Source organism: Sprattus sprattus (genome assembly GCF_963457725.1).
Source record: "Sprattus sprattus genome assembly, chromosome: 8".
NCBI classification, from domain to species: Eukaryota; Metazoa; Chordata; class Actinopteri; order Clupeiformes; family Clupeidae; genus Sprattus; species Sprattus sprattus.
The window spans coordinates 3,155,889-3,163,809 of NC_137927.1; the positions used below are offsets into that span (position 1 = coordinate 3,155,889).

General features: G+C 38.2%; 1 long non-coding RNA gene across 3 annotated transcripts in view; it reads right to left on the minus strand.

Annotated features, from left to right (window-relative positions):
* Nucleotides 1-3,882: 3,882 nt before the first annotated feature.
* The window catches only part of LOC308369321, a 4,160-nt gene continuing 121 nt past the window's right edge, over nucleotides 3,883-7,921 (minus strand). Inside the window, exons 1-5 of one of the 3 annotated variants that reach the window (XR_013968752.1) lie at nucleotides 7,455-7,921; nucleotides 6,055-6,688; nucleotides 5,664-5,811; nucleotides 4,239-4,366; nucleotides 3,883-4,123 (exon numbers count right to left, since the gene is read on the minus strand). The exon at nucleotides 7,455-7,921 is cut by the window's right edge and continues 121 nt beyond it. This is a non-coding gene — a long non-coding RNA (uncharacterized lncRNA). Of the gene's footprint in view, nucleotides 4,124-4,238; nucleotides 4,367-5,663; nucleotides 5,812-6,054 lie in introns of all 3 variants that reach the window. The other 2 variants (XR_013968753.1, XR_013968754.1) reach the window with 2 other exon arrangements.

A 7,921-nucleotide genomic window follows, 5' to 3' on the forward strand; every position in this document is an offset into this window, starting at 1 on the left:
ACAGCCTGGAGAAGGCGGTCTTATGGATGAAATGGCTCCAAGATGATCCTGGTTGACGCCAAAGGGTTCGTCGGGTCCTTGCCAAAACGAAGACCAACACTTTAGAGAGACCCATTAATAAGTTGTGTCTCCTGCTCGAGATGGAAGAATCTTATGTAGAAATTCATTTTAGTTTAATTTAGGTAATTGTCATCCCCATGATGAGCAATTAGGGGCCGGAATGTTAGTGCCATTTTTACTTTGATGTTCAGATTTAGGCATTATATCATTTAGATTCATATTTAGTGATTGTTTATTATAGTTATAGCATATTTGTATTTATAGCTCGCATTTCAGTCTAAAATATGTTTAAGTGCTTAAGCATTGCATTGCTTGGAATAACCAGAGGTGAGCTGTGACGTAGCGAGCTCACGCATCAATGTATCAATTGTTTGTTTTTGATGTATCAACTGTCACTTTGTTGCACTTGTCAGAATGTTGTCAGAATTTCAGTAAAAGACGGAGCGAACACAGTTTTTCTACCGTTGTTGAAATACAGTACACGCGTAGACTCGTTTTCTTTCCGTCTAAGAGTGGTTACTTAAGGTTTAAGATAAGAACTACATACTGACCAAAAGAAGGGAACTTTAAGCCACTACACTAGCACTTGTGGAAGGACATTCAGAAGATCTAAGCCGATCAAGTGAGCCACTAATGGCATTGATAGGACAGTTTCTGTGCTTTCTGGACATATGGGCCGAGAAGGTAGATTTTAGAGGGAACAGAGTAATGCATCCTTCCACTGGGCAATTTACAGGACACCCCCAACAATGTGCATCTTTAGATGAGCAACCAACTCTTTCACGTCACCACAGTGGCGCTCACAAAGGGGAACTGTGCATTTCAAAAACGCTGTAGCCAAATCCGGAGAAATCAATGATTTACCAGCATGATGGCGATAGTAATGAGCTTTAAAAGCAGGATATTTGGAAAACACCCGCTTGCAGCTAATGTTAACACACTTGAAAACCGCGCGAGGTTTATTGCGATGGAGCTTGAAATGGACAACATGTGCCTTTACAGATGGAAATGATGCACCACAAATGCAACAGGAATACATAGCCAAGCTATCAGCAAAGCTAGCTAACTAGCCCAAATCTGCACAAACTTAGCAGCTCAGCCATAAGGCACAGCGAACATCCACATAGTAGTATTCAAATCTGCCAACTCACAGTAGTGCTAACGTCAGATTTAAGATAAAAAGCTTCATGCAAAAAAAGTTAGCGTGTCTATCACGATAACGACTATATGAATAACGGTCAGCAAGCACCTGCAGTGACCTACTTAACTCCACAGATGCACGTGTATGAATGCAAACGGTAGGAGCACGGCATGGTCAACTGAACCAAAGATTTTCCCTCCCAATCATCCGAAGGGGAAATATTACATTTCCATCCCATCTCCCAACCGAGGTTGTATATCTCTCTTAAGACGGTTAGATACCCATCCCTTCCATGCAATTTCTACAAAATACCCCAACTACCTAAAATGAAAAAATCAACAGCTTACCTTGCACTTGTAAACCTCTATTTCTGTGCGTTCAGCTAGCACGCTGCTGCAACTGCTGCCGAGGTCAGAATCCGAAGGCGGAGTTTGCGGGGGCTGCTTAAACGTAAAATGCAGCAACGTTTGTAAAATGCCAGTTGCACAAAGCACCTTAAGGTTTGTTCTTTAAGTAATTTAAGCTGTGCGCATATTGTCTATAAACTGGAATAGCGAATAACATTACAAATTTGAGTATAACTAACTTTGACAAGTTTGAATGTGACAGCCAAACACAGCAGTGACATTAATTTCACGATGTTAGCTATGAATGCACCTATCAATCGCTAATGTTAGCAATAAATAACTCAACTGGTACCTTCAACATACACAGTTTTAACTAGCTTGCTAGTAAATTATGCAACCCACCGAACACAATAGCCTAAAACTTAATGATCCTATAATCTTACTTTAATAATTTTCTGTGACATTAATTTCACGATGTTAGCCATATTATTAATGCACCTATCAATCGCTAAGGTCAGCAATAAATAACTCAACTGGTACGTTCAACATACATAGTTTTAACTAGCTTGCTAGTAAGTTATGCAACCCACGGAACACAATAGCCTTTTAATGATCCTATAATCCATAGAATTCAATGTATTAATTTGTTTGCCATGCAAAAAAATACCCCAACTACCTAAAATGAAAAATCAACAGCTTACCTTGCACTTGTAAACCTCTATTTCTGTGCGTTCAGATAGCATGCTGCTGCAACTGCTGCTGAGGTCAGAATCCGTAGGCGGTTGCACAGACTGGCTTGAGCGCACCTTCACGATAGGCCGCCATTTCAGGCTTCTGAATTTATATTACGGTAGTCTATGGCGTGTGCATGTGTTTTGACGGCCAGTAAATTTATTTTTTTTAAGCTAGAAAATGTAGTTTTTAAAGAATAAAATTGTGAAAAATATTGTTCTGGTATATTTACGGTATTTCTCTGTCAAGAGTATTCCAGCCCTACAAAAGCTGCCTTTTAACGGTAACAAAATGTGTTTGTTAAAGAAAATAACCGTGAAAATGAACATGGTGACAATTTTAAACATTACGGCGTGTGTCTGTGCTTTTGACGGACAGTAGATTTCTTTTTTACAGAAAAAAAATGTAAAAATTATGGTTCTGACCAGTATATTTATCTACGGTGTTTCCTTGTCTAGAATAATGTTTTTAACCTTTTCTGACTTTACGGCATTTTACCGCAGCGGTTTGACAGTTGTCGACCGTATAAACTACGGATATTTTTTACAGTGTAGTCAAACACAAATACACATATGCATATACACACTGTAAAAAAAAAAATCGTAAAAAAACGGTTTTTTTCCGGCAGCTGGGGTGCCAGAAAAATACCGTAAAATAACAGAAAATTACTGTACCGTAAAAATACGGTTATTTCCCGTAATTAAAATACAGTTTTTAGTTGTAATTTTACCAAGATTTTCCCTTATTTTCAGGTTTTTTAACATTAAATAACAACATTTTCACATTTTAAAACAATTAAATGACCTAGAAAAACGGTAAATAAACGTTATATTACGAACATTATTCGTAATACAACATTTATTTTCCATTTTTCTAGGTCATTTAATTGTTTTAAAATGTGAAAATGTTGTAATTTAATGTTATTTTACGGTATTTTTACTGGCACCCCAGCTGCCAGAAAATTACCGTTTATTATAATTTTTAGTGTATAGTCACTTACCTGATCTTTCAGCCTTTGAGAATATGCCTCTCTCTATCACTTGTTCACACACTAAATCCATTTATTGGTCTCATAATTACAGAAATGTGCTGTTAAATTAAATTACCCATGAAGATGGTAGATTAACATTGTTATACGAGTAATAATGCTTACATTTACAGAAATGTGCTGTTATTAGTTGGTTTTAATGGCATTATTTGTTTAAAAATCCTGTATATAATTTTTTATGAGATGTAATATAATAGTATACAACAATAATTTGATTAATCTTTAAAAACTAGTTAAAAAAAATGAATATTTAAAGCACTTTCAACTTAAAAAAAACTATACTCACCTAATAACACCATAATTATTTTAATTTTAAATGGTTTAAACCAGTTTTTGGCCAGTCGGAAAAGGGGCTTAAATGAATTGTGTTTGAACAAGACTAAGCTGAACAAGAACAACTACAATTTCCCATTCTCTGTATTTTTATTCTGTATATATATAAAAAATAACTAACAGGTAACCATACAGCAACTGGTTCTGAAACAAACAAAAACAAATTCAACTGAATTGGAAATGAAAGAAAAAAAGTAAAAAAAAAAAAAGTAAACAAAAATCCACAGACTCTTGATATCTTCTAATATAATTTCCAACTCGACTGCAAATGTAAATGTTTTTTTTCAATAAGGCCCAATACATCAGCCCTTCATCTCCAAGTGGCATAGCAATCTTGTCACTTCTTGCGACGATCAGCTACTGCTGGGCAGCTCCGCTTGGGTGTCCAATGCACACAATGCTAGGCTGGTGGCCTCTCGATGAATCAGGATTCTCAAGCAATGATGAAATGCTCGTTCTAGGCTGTAACACAAAACGTTTGAATTACTACATTATTAAACCAGCATGGGGAGGAGACCACAACACAACATCAGGAGGTTCAGTGATGCAACCAATAAGTCATAAGACACAAACATACTTGCACAAAGTCCATGAGGTAGGAAATGGCTGATTTAACACTGCAGCGACTCCATCCAGCCCCTCGTCCTGATGGCATTGGTGGAAGAAGGTGTATGAGCATCTGAAGTGCTTTGAAGCAAAGCATGTCTACATGAAAATATTAGAATCCAAATTAGATATCTACCATTACACAAGGTTAAAGTGCATATGACACCTAAAAAAAAAAGGTAAACGGCATATAATTATCAAGACTATACATAAAACATAGTACTTTGAAGTCATGTGTAAACCCGATGATTGAAAAATTAGGTTTGTACACGATTTCAAAGTGTGGTTTTCGCGACGCTATTCGGCAAGCAGTGCCGGCTTACCTGAAACCTGAAGTCTGTGGCAGAAAATTGCTCAAAATTGCTGAATTCTTCACCCTCCATCGATAGCTGTGTGGTGTGGGAACGAATGAAGTCTACCACCACTGACATCACAGGGTCACCTGGCGGTAGACCTCATTCGTTCCCACGCCCCACAACTAGCGATGGAGGTTGAAGAATTCAGCAATTTTGAGCAATTTTCTGCAACAGACTCAAGCAGAGATGAGATTGAGTAAGACTTCGATCCGGATCAGTTTGTAAAGGTGATTGTGAGCATTGAGCCGTATCTGGAAGACGAGCCAGCAGAAGAGCCGAGTTCTGACAGTGATGACATAGTAGCTAGCTAGCCTCCCTGCTAATAAGTATAACGCCCCCCTCATTGAGGCAGATGTACCGTTTGCCTCCAGTCTCTTAGCTCTTTCACAGCTGTTGTTTGTTAGGTCAGCCATTCTAAATACGTGAAATACATTCCCTATTTAATGGATAGAGAGCAATGCTTCCAGCATTACTTCACAGCAAATTACTTTAGTTGTCATTTCAAGCTTGCTGGAGAAGGCACTCTTGTGCGACACACATTCTGCACCCACTTCTCGCGTACTTCCTCGTCTTTTGGAAATTTGAAAAGGCTAAAAGAATGGGAACTGACGTTCGAGCAATATGCTGCAACACACCCTGAAGGCATATTTACAACTGATCCTTAAGAAATAGCCGGTGGCTCCCTGAGAAAATGTGTTTTCTGTCAGGAAAAATGGCGACCAAGTGCAACAGAGTACCTCCGTTTAAGTAATTTAAGTTTTTTAACGCAGGGTGGTAGTGAGTCGCTTGGGAAGTCGGTAGCTCAGTGGCGCTGCATTCAAATGATGATTTTAACAAGTCAAATGTGTATATTTTTCCTCAACATATATATATCTATTGTGAAATACCACCTTCGTTCTATTTATTAAAAAAAAATAGTATTGAGGTGTCATATGCACTTTAAGTCATCTTGAACAATTAAACTGGCTTCAGTTATTATCCATTGCATAAAAGTTATAAGTGCATTTCCCCCCTATCTTTCTGAATGCGAACCAACATACCATCACTGTTGTTCCTGGTGGTTGAAGGATTTTCCAGATCCTCAGACAACTCCAACGCAGCAACCTTCATTAGCTTAGGGATGATGTTCATCTGCCATTTGCGAAGGAAAAGATCAGCTTTCCCCTCAAACTGGCTATCGAAGTCGAACTAAGATGTACAAATTTAAATATTCAATCCAATTTATTCATTTGAATTTACAGGCTATATTTACTGAGATATTGGGGGGGGGGGGGTAAGTGTTCCTTTTCATGGGTTGAAGGTAGAGAGTGGACATGAGGCATCAGTCAATAATACCAAAAATACAATGGCCCTTATTTCTGAAACAATAAACATTTGGTACATCAGTAAAATGTGGGGTGGGAAGGTAAACATCATTTTTTTTTCACTTACATATCCCTCATTGTGTTCCTGGATTTTGACACTCAATTTAGGAAACGTGGTGACAACATTCTTGTCAAGACGCACCTTGTCATCACTGGATGGGTAACTGAAAATAACAGACAGCATCAACCAAACCATTTCTAAACACACATTGAAGAGTTCAGAAGTCCACCTGACCTTTTTTGTGGTAAATTGGAAAAAACACAGCTGGCATGATTATCGTATAGTAGGCACTGAGAATATTTCCCTTTATATCATACCTAAATTTTTAAGTTTTTGCACCTGAACTCTTCAATTAGAAACATGTATTGCCATCAGTTATACTCACACTTCACATGTATTGACTAAAATATTAATTTTAAGTATGAGATATATAAGAACAACTTCCACTCCACTGTCAATACTTTTGAATCTCACACTTTGACAGTGTCGTCAACTTACAATCCTCATCTCTCCTCAAGATTGCTGACAGCAACCCTCACAAGTAGCACCCTGTTTTTTGTGCATATGGTACCAGATTTCTCATATTCTGTGAGTATGTTTGGAGCTTTTGATTGAATTAGTACTTTGAGTACTCCAATCCACTGTCGTCCAGCCTGTCATGGGAAGGTAGAAAATGTGTCTGTCTTGGCAGGGGAGGAGGCTGGAGAAAAACACAAACCAAAGCAAAAATGTATGAGCCATTGGTGCAGTTTAAAATCCCTAAACAAACATTTAAAACACATATTTTCAACAGGACTGCAACTCGAACAAACTAAACTTAAAAGGCATTTCACAACCAAACAACACAATAACATGTAATGCTGGTGTGCCGTGAGACTTTTTTCCCCATAGAATACATAGATTGTGCTTCGAGAGAAAAGGGTTTGGGGAAAACTGATTTCCACCACTGGCGTTGCCCCTGCTCTATGGTTATAATATAAAATGGAGCAAACTAGCCAGCACGATATGCTAAATAGCTAGCCTTAAAGCTATGGCAAAAGAGTATCTATGATATGTGCTTAAAAGAGCCTTCGTCATTAGAAAACGCAATATGTTACTAGCCAGGTTTTTACTTTCTCTCACTCTGCATGTTTTCAATAGCAAATACAAAATGCCAACCAATTTTACAGATTAAATTATCCAGGTTGGCTAGCTAGCTAACTTGAACTGTACATGTTACCTTAGCTAGCTACTATGGCTTACATTACCTTACGACTACGAACTGAAGGTTGTCAGTGCAAGCTAGCTAGTCAAAGTTAGCCAGAGCCTCATATGGTGTTGGCTACACTCACATTACGGCCCCCATTCAGCACACCAACATGACAGCACGACAACCTATACACAATGAGCCTTTCATCGTCAAATACAATGCCAGGGTATTAAACTTTTTATTTTTGAGAACTCAATTAAAGTACAAAGACATTTACCTTTAGTCTTCTGCTGTCGTGTGTCTTGTCAGTGTTGAAACTCCGTGGTAACCAGTGCAAGAATGTTCTATTTGGGCGCGCGCAGACCCTACATCGGCCTCAATGCGGGAGGCGTATGAGAGCATAGACATAACACATGTATATGTCTATGTATGAGAGCATAATCTGTATGCTAACGGTATACTTTTAGCAGAGAGGCTAGCTAGCTTAAGCTACTATGTGTCTTAATGGAGTTTTGGTCTACGCGAAATCAGCAACCTAAAATAATATTTGAGAGCTTCAGTTAAGACCACCAATACTGTGCACCATCCGTGTTGCACATAAACAACTAACCGAGTCAATGTAGACGTATAAAAAGTCGTGTAGATAGCTTAATTCACATCAAATATTTCCCACTAACAGGCTACACGCCGCCATCTTTGTTCAGTTTCGATATTTTTGAGTGACTCACTCTCAACCAATCAGAA